General features: G+C 54.5%; 1 pseudogene; it reads right to left on the reverse strand.

The window, feature by feature from the left end:
- Positions 1–9,056: 9,056 nt before the first annotated feature.
- LOC102756074 overlaps positions 9,057–11,484 on the reverse strand; it is a 64,275-nt pseudogene continuing 61,847 nt past the window's right edge.

The following is an 11,484-nucleotide window of genomic DNA, read 5'->3' on the forward strand; positions in this document are numbered from 1 at the left end:
GGCCGTGCTGGTCGCAGGGCGGGAGTCTTCACCGGGCGCTTTACCGGGTGAGAGCATGCCCTAGGAAACTGGCCTGTTGCTCCTCTGTGTACTGATGGGGATCTTCGCGCTCAGCTTGTGTTCTGAGACGTTTCCACTCACGCCCGGCCTCCCTGTCTCTGAGTGCCGTGTGGTGCTTCCCCAGGGGGCGCTCCACCATTCACTCCTCCGCGGAGAGTCATGCACCGGTGAACCAGCGTCCCGAGGCCATGCCTGTGGGAGCAGTGACCGTGACCTTATTCCGGAAAGGGCCTGTGCACATGTAATCAAGCTCAAAGGAGGGCTTGGATTAGGGGCCCCAACTGCAGTAGGGTGTTCCTATAAGAGGGAAAACGACTCACTCCCAGGCAGAAGGCCGTGCGATGGGGACAGCGTGGGGTGTGTGTGTGTGTCAGTTTCCAAGCCAAGGAGCCGAGGATAGCTGGCCACACCAGCAGCTGGGAGAGACCGGGCTGATTTTCTCTTGCAGCCCCCGGAGGAGCCCACCCTGCCCGCACCTTGATTTCTGGGGATGAGTATTTGGAGCCCCGTAGGCTGGAGGAGCTTCAGTGTGGAGAGCTCTGGTCGCTGCCCACCTGCCTGGACCACAGTCTCCTGCGCTCCTGGAGAGAAGCGCCTCGGGGGAAGGAACTCCCAGCTGCAGCCCGCAGTCTGTGGGCTTGGAGCAGGAGGCGGGTGGGGGTGCCTGGGGCACTGGCCTGCCCCTGCATCCTTGGTACCTCCCATCTCATGCCGACTGGTGGGGCCATGGCTGATTTCTGCCCAGAGGGCCTGCGGACCAGTATGCAGGGCTGTGCAAGGGAGAGGCAAGATGACAAAGCTCATCTTCTGCCCTAGCTGGTGCTCAGTGGTTAGAGCATTGGCCTGGGGACTGACAGATCTCAGATTCAATTCTGGTCAAGGGTACATACCTCTGTTGCAAGCTCTATCCTCAGCCCCATTGGGGCGCGTGCCAGAGGCAACCAAACAATGTGTCTCTTGCACATCTATGTTTCTCTGTCTCTCCTCTTCCCCAAAGAATCCATTGATTCTTTCTAAAAATTAATGCAAAAAATATCTTTGGGTGAGGATGAACAACAACAAAAGCTCATCTCCATCTGTGCCCACTCCTCTAGTGCTGCATACACTCAGCACCCTCGCCGCCCCCTCCCTCTCTCTGCAGGGTCTGCCTCCTGTCGTTACACCCTGGAGCCCATGCCTCTCTCCCATTCAATGATTTCTCTGGTGCTAATTGGGAAGAGGGAGTCAGTGGCCCTTTCTGCCACACCATTTGACAGGAACCAAATGAATTAAGCCCATTTTTCCCCACAGAGTGCTTAGAAGGGGTCTGGTACACAGTAGCTGCTCAGTAAATGAATGTCAGCGCCCTTCCCAGGCCCCCTCTCCAGGCATTCGGAGCAGTTGGTGGACAGGAAGTTCTGCTTCTCTGGTCCTGGTGAAAGGGCTGGTTGCAAACATGAAACAGTCCATTCATGACACAGGGGCTGACAGGTGTGCAACAAGGCAGGTGGCAGGGCCAGAGTGCTGGTGTACATGCATGTGTGCATGAGCCTGTGTGTGTGTGTGTGAGTGTGTGTGTGTGTGTGTGTGTGTGTGTGTTCCTACCTGTGTCTGTGCATGCAAGAGATGGCTGGAGAGGTGGGCAGGGCCAGGGGTGAAAGGTCTGGTGACTCTCACTAGGTTTTGTGTTTATTCTGGGAGCACTGGGAGCCTCAGTGTTTTAAGTGGACAAGTGGGTAAGAGTGTGGGGGACAGCAGCCTAAATGGATCTGCATTTGGAAAAGATCGCCCTGCTGCGTGCAGGACTGACCCAGGTGGGTCAGAATGATGGACAGACACTTGTTCCCCAGCCTGGAAAAAACTGTTGGTTGGGGCTTTGCCTACTGGCTCTTTATTTTATTTTATTTTTTAAATTTAATTTTGTTTTATTTCTTAAAGTATTACAAAGACTATTACATATGTCTCCTTCCCCCCCCCCTTGACATTCCCTGGCCTCCTTTACCCCCCAGTGTTTTGTGTCCATTGGTTATTCTTATATGCATGCATACAAGTCCTTCGGTTAATCTCTTACCAACCTCCCAACCCTCCCCCGGCTTCCCACTGTAGTTTGACAGTCTGTCCAATGCTGCTCTGCCTCTGTATCTATTTTTGTTCATCAGTTTATAATGGTCTTTAGTATCCATAAATGAGTGGGATCATGTGGTATTTTTCTCGGCTTCCCAGGGACCGTCGCAGCCTCACAGGGGCCATCTCAGCCTCGCAGGGGCCGTCTCAGCCTCTCAGGGGCCGTCTCAGCCTCGCAGCGGCCATCTCAGCCTCGCAGGGGCAGTCTCAGCCTCGCAGGGGCCGTCTCAGCCTCACAGGGGCCGTCTCAGCCTCGCAGGGGCCGTCTCAGCCTCTCAGGGGCCGTCTCAGCCTCGCAGCGGCCATCTCAGCCTCGCAGGGGCAGTCTCAGCCTCGCAGGGGCCGTCTCAGCCTCACAGGGGCCGTCTCAGCCTCGCAGGGGCCGTCTCAGCCTCTCAGGGGCCGTCTCAGCCTCGCAGCGGCCATCTCAGCCTCGCAGGGGCAGTCTCAGCCTCGCAGGGGCCGTCTCAGCCTCACAGGGGCCGTCTCAGCCTCGCAGGGGCCGTCTCAGCCTCTCAGGGGCCGTCTCAGCCTCGCAGCGGCCATCTCAGCCTCGCAGGGGCAGTCTCAGCCTCGCAGGGGCCGTCTCAGCCTCACAGGGGCCGTCTCAGCCTCGCAGGGGCCGTCTCAGCCTCTCAGGGGCCGTCTCAGCCTCGCAGCGGCCATCTCAGCCTCGCAGGGGCAGTCTCAGCCTCGCAGGGGCCGTCTCAGCCTCACAGGGGCCGTCTCAGCCTCGCAGGGGCCGTCTCAGCCTCTCAGGGGCCGTCTCAGCCTCGCAGCGGCCATCTCAGCCTCGCAGGGGCAGTCTCAGCCTCGCAGGGGCCGTCTCAGCCTCACAGGGGCCGTCTCAGCCTCGCAGGGGCCGTCTCAGCCTCTCAGGGGCCGTCTCAGCCTCGCAGCGGCCATCTCAGCCTCGCAGGGGCAGTCTCAGCCTCGCAGGGGCCGTCTCAGCCTCACAGGGGCCGTCTCAGCCTCGCAGGGGCCGTCTCAGCCTCTCAGGGGCCGTCTCAGCCTCGCAGCGGCCATCTCAGCCTCGCAGGGGCAGTCTCAGCCTCGCAGGGGCCGTCTCAGCCTCACAGGGGCCGTCTCAGCCTCGCAGGGGCCGTCTCAGCCTCTCAGGGGCCGTCTCAGCCTCGCAGCGGCCATCTCAGCCTCGCAGGGGCAGTCTCAGCCTCGCAGGGGCCGTCTCAGCCTCACAGGGGCCGTCTCAGCCTCGCAGGGGCCGTCTCAGCCTCTCAGGGGCCGTCTCAGCCTCGCAGCGGCCATCTCAGCCTCGCAGGGGCAGTCTCAGCCTCGCAGGGGCCGTCTCAGCCTCACAGGGGCCGTCTCAGCCTCGCAGGGGCCGTCTCAGCCTCACAGGGGCCGTCTCAGCCTCACAGGGACCCTCTCAGCCTCGCAGGGGCTTTTGCAGCCTCACAGGGGCCGTGTCAGCCTTGCAGGGGGGCTCCGCATCCCACGTTGGGGGTGAAGGTGCAAGTCAGAAGCTCTTCTCGCTGTCTGTCCTGCTGCTCCCTTGCGTATCGCTGATGCTGGAAGTTTCTGAGCTCCGTCTGCAGGTGCTGGTCAACACAAAGTTTGGCATTCTGTCTTTTGTTGGGCTGCTCCTTGCTGGACAAAACCTCCAGGCGTTCCTGGTGGCTTAATATCTGGTATGCTTGCTTGGATTTTCTTTTTTACTAAGTGAACAAACTGCCTGTCTGCCGTCACCCAGCGTCCTACCAGCCGGGTCCAGCTCTGGCTTCCTCTGAACCTGATTCTGCTTCTTGAGTGTGTCCCTTATGTATGCGAGGAGTTGAAATCTGCAGTTTGTTGGGTTGGGCTGCAAAAGCGCAGGTGGTTCCTTTTGTGCCACTGGCACAGCTTGGGCGGGGTCTCTGGGAATCACCAGGGCGGAGCAAAGGGCAATGGCATCTCCGCAACTCCGCGTCCCCCGAGTGCCAGCTAGCAGCTCCGCGAGAAAGCCACCCTCGCTCTCTGCTCTCCAACCTGCTGCAAGGCCATCCCGCCTCTCCCCGTAGGGGTCTGGGACCTCAGAATCCTGCCCTAAACAAGCTCAGTGGATTCGGGAGTTTGTAACCCCTTCTGATTGAAAAAAACCACGCATCCAGTTGCAGCCCGCCTGGCGCGCGACTCCACACCTCTGTTCTTGGTGCCTCTGCATCTCCTACTCAATCGCAGTGCTCTTCTTTCTTTCCTTCCAGTTGTAGAGCTTCCACTGGGCCAGCTTTCCCATGGTTCTGGATGATAGCTGTTTGCCTTATAGTTGGTAGTCTTGGTGTTGTTGTGGGAGGCAGCACGCACAGGTCTGTACCTTACGCCGCCATCTTGGCTCTCTGTCTACTGGCTCTTTAAAAATGACAGCATGATGCTCTGTTAAGAGTAATATAATGTACAATGCAAATTGTCGCCTTTACTCAGTGTCTTAGTCCGTTCTGGCTGCTGTAACAGGCACCACAAATTGTGTGGCTTACACAGCAGAATTCACTTCTCACTTTCTGGAGGCTGAAATCTGAGATCAAGGCCTGGGCAGATCCCCTGTCTGGTGAGCACCCCCATCCTAGTTCATAGACAGTGTTTCCTCACTGTGTCCTCACACGGTGGAAGGGGAGAGCGAGCTTCCTGGGCTCCTTTACCTGGGCACTAACAACATTCACAATGGCACTGCCCCCATGACCTAGTCACCTTCCAAAGTCCCCACCTCCTGACACAATCACCTTGGGGATTAAGATTCAACATATGGCCATCATGGCCAGTGGTTGAGCATCAACCTCTGAACCAGGAGGTCATGGTTCGATTCCTGGTCAGGGCCCATTCAGGTTGTGGGCTTGATCCCTGGTGGGAGGCATGCAGGAGGCAGCCAATCGGTGATTCTCTCTCATCATTGATGTTTCTGTCTCTCTCTATTTCCCTCCTTCCCTTCCATGCTGTCTAAAAATCAATGAAAAAAATATCCTCAGGTGAGAATTAACAAAACAAAAAAATAAAAATAAATACATGTATTTTTGCACTATTAAAACATGCGATAGCCAGTATCCCTCTGTGTGTGCGTGTGTGTGTTTTTGCAGGACCGTGCCAGTGTTTCACAAGGCTATCATCCTAGAAATTGCTTAGGGAAAGTATATAATCTGTATTTTTAATTAACAGGTAATTCCAAATTTCCAATCCACTTCTGTGCCAGCTCATACTCAAATTGGGAGTGACAGCCTGTTCCCCACAACCCCTTCTTCATAGACTTGGCTCTGGGTTTTCACCTCTGCCCATTTGCTAGGTGAAAGGTCAGCATGGAGACGCCCTGTGATAGGGGATGGAGTGGGGGGGCCCTAGGCTGCAAGGCCACCTAAACCCCCTTCCTCAGCCCCCTTCAGCAGTGTCAAAACAGCTACAGCTGCTCTGAGCCCATAGATTCTTCTGAATTCTGCTCGACTACGCCAATTGTGACCAGGTTCCTTCTCAAACCCTGCCCATTGCACTAACTGTTGGGTCCAAGCCCCTCTGCCAAGGACTGGACCTTCTTGGATGCTGGGTCTTAGATGGAGAAGCCATGAGAGGTTGTGGGTATATAAGAAAGTCTTTAGTGCAGAAGCCAGTGGACATGTAGCCATCAGACACCACAGTCCTTCACAGCGGTCCCATTTAGGCAGCTGCACACCTAAATACATATCCTTCCTACCAGCAGTAGAGTCTCTGCACCCACAGTTATTATCTGAGCAGCCCACGCAGCCCCTAGAGTCTAGACGCACCGCCTCCCATCGTAGCGGTGCCTGAGCTCTCTGCTTCAGCAGCTTCTGCAGCCTCTCCAGCTTCTCCTGCACACATAGGAGCTACACCCTCTGAGCATGCCTCAGCTTCTCCAGTGCACTCCTCTAGCTGGTCAGTACCATGTATTATACCATGAGACAAAGGAGGCCTCTACTCAATAATGACATCAATCACTTGGATTATAGAAGAGCACAGTGCACCGTGAGGTCGCTGTGGCCTTGCAGCTGCTTATGGTATCTTAGCTTTGTACATTCTGATTAAGATTCCCATGTTCAGAGTGGCCTTGGCTGTTGGCGTACTATCAACAAGGCCTTTTACCCTCTGAGTTCCCTTGACTGTCCGACGACTCTGGCGTGGTTCCCACAGCCAGCCAGCCACCGAGCCACAACCCAGGTGTCTTCCCACACATCCATCCCATCAACCCTCATGGAGAACATTTGGGTAGCCCCTGGGTGCTACCCAGTCTCTTGGCCCACCCTTCTGACCGTAGTCCTGGGCAGCCCCTCCCATGGGTCCTCTCCAGCCCATCGCCAGCAGAGGTCTCACTCTCACCCAGGCCTCTCCTCACCATTCCCCGGCTTGAGACTCTTCTGTGGCTCCCTGTACCTGCAGAGGCAAGTATGCAGCCTTGTCTGGTACACAAGACCCCTTCACCTTCATTTCTGTGAGAGACACGAAGTGGCGAAAACGAGACTTTGAGTGTGGTCTTGCAAGATCCGGTGTCTAGTTGCACAGCACAGGGAGCAGCTATCACAGGCTATTTATTTCCCATGTGCAAGAACCCCTCTCCGGGTCCTCATTGGCTGAGTACTATAGGGTTAACAGTCCCTCTTCCCCCAGGACATCACCTAGGTCTTATTGTCACCTATTGGGTTATTTTAAAAAAATGGGCTGAGGCCTTTTCTAGTTGCTTCCGCCTCCCTTTGTCTAGTTGTGGCAGATCTTTCTGGAAGATGTGCTGCTGGTCATGTACACAGTTCTTTGTTCTTATACCCTCCCACCTCCTCCCTACATCCTGTTTGCCGGGGGAAATTTGGTAACCGACTGGCAGCATGCGGTTAGTTTTCTCCATGAAAAGTTAACTATGCTGAGGATGGACCACAGAGGCCCGTTTCCTACAGTTTTAGCCTGTCCCCCTCTGCAGGACCCGGTGGGCAGGAGAGACGAGTCTCATGCTCCGGGCTGTCCTCTGCCCACCCGCTGGCTGGAGCACTCTCCCCTCTTCTGCTTGACCAGCCCTCCTTTGCTGAGACAGTCCCCTGCGTCCCGGGCAGTCAGCCTACTCCCAGTTACGCTTCTCTGCTGGGCAGTCTGGGATCACCGGCTCCCAGCCAGACCCTGCATCTGCCTCACCAAGGGAGGAGCCCGGAGTCTGTCCCTGCTGACTCGCCTGACTTATGCCCCAGGGCCACTGCACCCAGTCTGTTCCTTCCGGAACGTGATCATCTGTGGAGCAGCTGAGCCAAGAGCTGCGAGGTCCTGGCGGAGCTGGGACAGCGCTCACCTGCGGCAGCTCGACCGTCAGGTGAGACCCGGGAGGGACGTTTCCGTGGGAGCGGCTTCGGGGGCCCTCGCCCTTGGCTGAGCTTGTCCCCAGGGCCCAGGCCTGCTGTTTGTCAGGCAGAGCTGTCGGGCAGGCTCAGCACCCGACCTTGTCCGCCACGTGACAGAAAGTCATAGTTATATGTTGTGATTTTTCAGTGTTTTTAGGTTACAAACCAACTGTTTATCACATGAAGACTCTGATCTATAAATAACTGTGAAAGCAGTGATGCGTCTGGCCTCTTTGGGCCTCAGGTTGAGGCAATGATCTGTAAGCATATTTGTCTGTGTCATTGATCCCTTTTTTATTAATGGCGTGGCTTTCGTTATGGCTATCCATCTCTTTTTCAATTACCAAAGCCCCTGCAAACCTTTGTTCCGGCGTGGCCCCAGGTCAGCTCCCGCTTCTGAGTGAGGTAAAGGCACGCCTCCAGGCTCAGCTCAGGGCAGCATTGATTTTCATGAGCCTTGCCATTCTTTCTCCCTGTTTTCAGTACTTGTCTGTTATGTAGAGACTAGAGGCCTGGTGCACAAAGTTCGTACACGGGTAGGGTCCCTAGGCCTGGCCAGCGATCAGGACTAATCCGGTTCCCTGTCTCCCCACCTCCCCGCCTCCTCTTTCTCTCACTCCATCAGCACCCCACCACCGCTGCTGGTTGCCCACCATGTTCTGTGCCGCCCCCTGGTGGTCAATGCACGTCATAGCGAGTGATTGAACTCCTGGTCTCCCGGTCGAACTCCTGAGGGGACACTTTGCATATTAGCCTTTTATATACTAGTATATAGATGCCAGCTTCATTTTCAGTGCGTGTCACCTATAGACCCATGAATTAAGGGTCAGTTGTTACATTTGTTTGTTTGTTAATCCTCACCCAAGGATATTTTTTCCACTGATTTTTAGAGAGAGTAAAAGAGGGAGAAAAGGGGGGAGAGAGAGCATCAATGTGAGAGACACATGGATTGGTTGCCTCCTGCATATGCCCCCATGGGGACCAGGGTTCGAACCTGCAACCCAGGTACATGCCCTTGACCAGGAATTGAACCCAAGACCCTTCAGTGTGTAGGTCGATGCTCTAACCACTTAGCAGCACAGGCCAGGGCGCGCTCTCTCTCTCTCTCTCTCTCTCTCTCTCTCTTTTTGTTATGTCGTTCCATTTCTTTCCTTTTCTTTTTTCATGGTAAAAAGTCTGTTTTTCATGTAAGGTGCTACTGCTGTTTTCAGAAATACAGAATTGAATAGGAGCATTTAGCATGCTGCCTCCTGTACATGGAAAACTGGGGCATCTTCAGACACTAAAGCGAGGGAAGAAGGTGGTTAATGCCGTGTGTTGATGGGTTGACAAATCCCTCGGCAGTGCCACAGGCTGTCGTCCCCTCAAAGCAGAGCCGTGATCGCGCGGGCAGCCCTGGACAATTCTGAAATGCGTGCCTACGAAGGCGCAACGTAAGCCGGAGGCAGAGACGAGGCCCGCTCTGCAGGGGACTGTCTGGCCCTGGCTCCGCCCACTTTAAGAGCCGATACAGCCATCTTAACAGTTTGTTTCCCTCACCAGTACATTGGCAACAGCATAACAGAATTTCTGAAGCATCAGCTGAGTAAGCCCAGGTTTGAAAAACAGGCCATTGTCCGTATAACAACTGCGACCTCATCACTTCTGCTCAGTTGTCACTTGTCCTACAAAAACCCTTATCTGATGAATTGTAGTGAAAGCCTCTAGCAACTGTAACAGACCCAGCTCTAGATAATAAGTATGAGGAAAAAGTGCCTGTGGAGGGGATGTGTCCATGGAAAAGTGCAGTGTTTCCATTGGAGGTAAGCGGCAAGTTTCCTCTTGATGTTGGCAAAGGAATCTGCTCCCATGTCATCAGCCTGGCCCTGTTCCCAGCTCTCCTTCCGTTTTTCTGAGGATACAAGAGGCTGTGCCGTAGCCGGGGTCTCCCCGGGGGACAATGTGACACGGCTCTGAGACATCTTCCACCCTGAGGTGCGGGTGGGGGTCTGAGACGAGGCCAGGCGCTGAGGCAGAGCTGAGCGCTGGTGGTGAAGGTGCCCCACCCAGGCTGAGGGACTCAGGGTGAGTCATGGTGGGCTCATGGGACTCACTTTTGGCACTTTTTGTTTTAGGATCATAGGTATAATTCCACGGTTTGATTCGTCCCAGGAAATGCACAACTTTGGCATTTGCACCAAGCGCTTTAAATGCTGGGAGGTAGGAGCATACAGAAATGCTGCCTAGGTTGTGAATACATGGCAGGTGTTGTCTGGTAGCTGTTGTTGCCCAGCTGCTAAAACACATGTCCGGGAAACCCTGGTCCCCACCATCAAAGCTACCTGCTCGGAAGCAGCCACGGCAGCTGGCTGTACGCTTACACTGAAGGCTGACACACAAAGACTCTGGGATCGAAACCGTCAGGCAGGCCGGGGCTGGAGCCGCCGACAATTCTTCTCTCTCAAAAAGATCATCAATATTTGCGAGGACCAGGGTATCTGCGTCCATGAACACACATTTTGGAAATTGTGTAAGTGACCAGCAGTGGAGCTTAGTTAAGGTAACACCCAACTCAGGCCTCTTCGTTACGGTCAGATGAGCAGAATCGCCCCTGTCCAAACATCTGCCAGGAGGACTTCCTCGAAGACTGCCTCTAAGACTGTCCTGCCAGGTGCTGCCGGGGCCGCCGCTGCCGCCGCCGCAGGTGGGTGGCCGGACAGCTGAGTGGCAGCGAGGAGGCATGCTCATTCCATTTCTTTTAAAAATATATTCTTATTGATTTCAGAGAGGAAGGGAGAGAGAGAAAGATAGAAACGTCAATGATGAGAATCATTGACTGGCTGCCTCCTGCTCGCCCCCAACTCGGGATTGAGCCTACAATTCGGGCATGTGCCCTGACGGGGAATCAAACCACAACCTCCTGGTTCATAGGTCGGGCTGTCGTTACATTTTTGACACAGGTACACCTTACCTTCCTGATAAAAGTTAAGCCGATTTCATTAGTTATGTAGGCTTTCTCATGACTTGTTGTCACTGACTTTGTTTTTGCTCTTTCCGTGGAAGGATTTGCTGTCAGGTGGTTGTGTGTTCAGGCAGGCCTGGCAGGAAGGTCCATGAAACGCACTGCTCCTGGCTTACTTGCAGGGCACATGTGTGAAACCTCTCCGCAGGGCTGGGCGTCCCTGCTCTGTCACTTGGGTCTTGAGTCTGCTCTGGGAAACCATTCTGATCATTTCAGTGACTCACACTGCAACCTTTTCAGGACATCGGAGAGCTTAAGGGTCCTTTAAAAAGTAGTTGCTGGACTTATACTAAAGTCCTGTCCTAACAACACTTAACACCATGGCCTTGGGTAGAAGTTGGTTTTTCTGTGTAAATCACAAGAGGCATGGGTAACATTTACTATGTGCTTGCTGTGAGCTAGGCTCTGTTCTAAGTTTTTTGTAAAATATTGATTCATTTTATGTCCCCTGAAGCCCTAGGCAGTGGCTGAGGGGGTAGGGCAACGGTGGAGGGGGGTAGGGCAGCAGTGGAGGGAGGTAAGGCAGCGGTGGAAGGGGTTAGGGCAATGGCGGAGGGGGTAGGGCAGCGGTGGAGGGGGTGTTATGGGTTCACTCAGTGAGATAGACCACCAACTCAGAATTTAAATTTAGGGCAAGGGCAGGGGGTAGGGCAGCGGTGGAGGGGGTGTTATGGGTTCACTCAGTGAGATAGACCACCAACTCAGAATTTAAATTTAAGAGCCTTTATTAAGCTGGCCAGCTGACTACAGTTACAGCACCCCGCCGAAGCAGAGGCTGAACTGCAGCGATGACCACAGGAATTACATTTTATTATTAAATTCTGTGCAGGCCCAGAGAAAAATGTGTCTTTCAAATTCTGGCCCCCCAATATGGAGGAAACTCTCTTTATTTATACTTTTTCCAGTCCTTTGTCTCCCAAATTTGGAATGAGACTTCCGGGCCTTCTGAGAAAGACGGCCTGCGTGCTGGGAAGGGGCCGTGAGACCCCATCTCAAGGCCTGGCCTGG

The sequence above is a fragment of the Myotis davidii genome, unplaced genomic scaffold (assembly GCF_000327345.1).
Source record: "Myotis davidii unplaced genomic scaffold, ASM32734v1 scaffold747, whole genome shotgun sequence".
In the NCBI taxonomy this organism is placed as follows: domain Eukaryota; kingdom Metazoa; phylum Chordata; class Mammalia; order Chiroptera; family Vespertilionidae; genus Myotis; species Myotis davidii.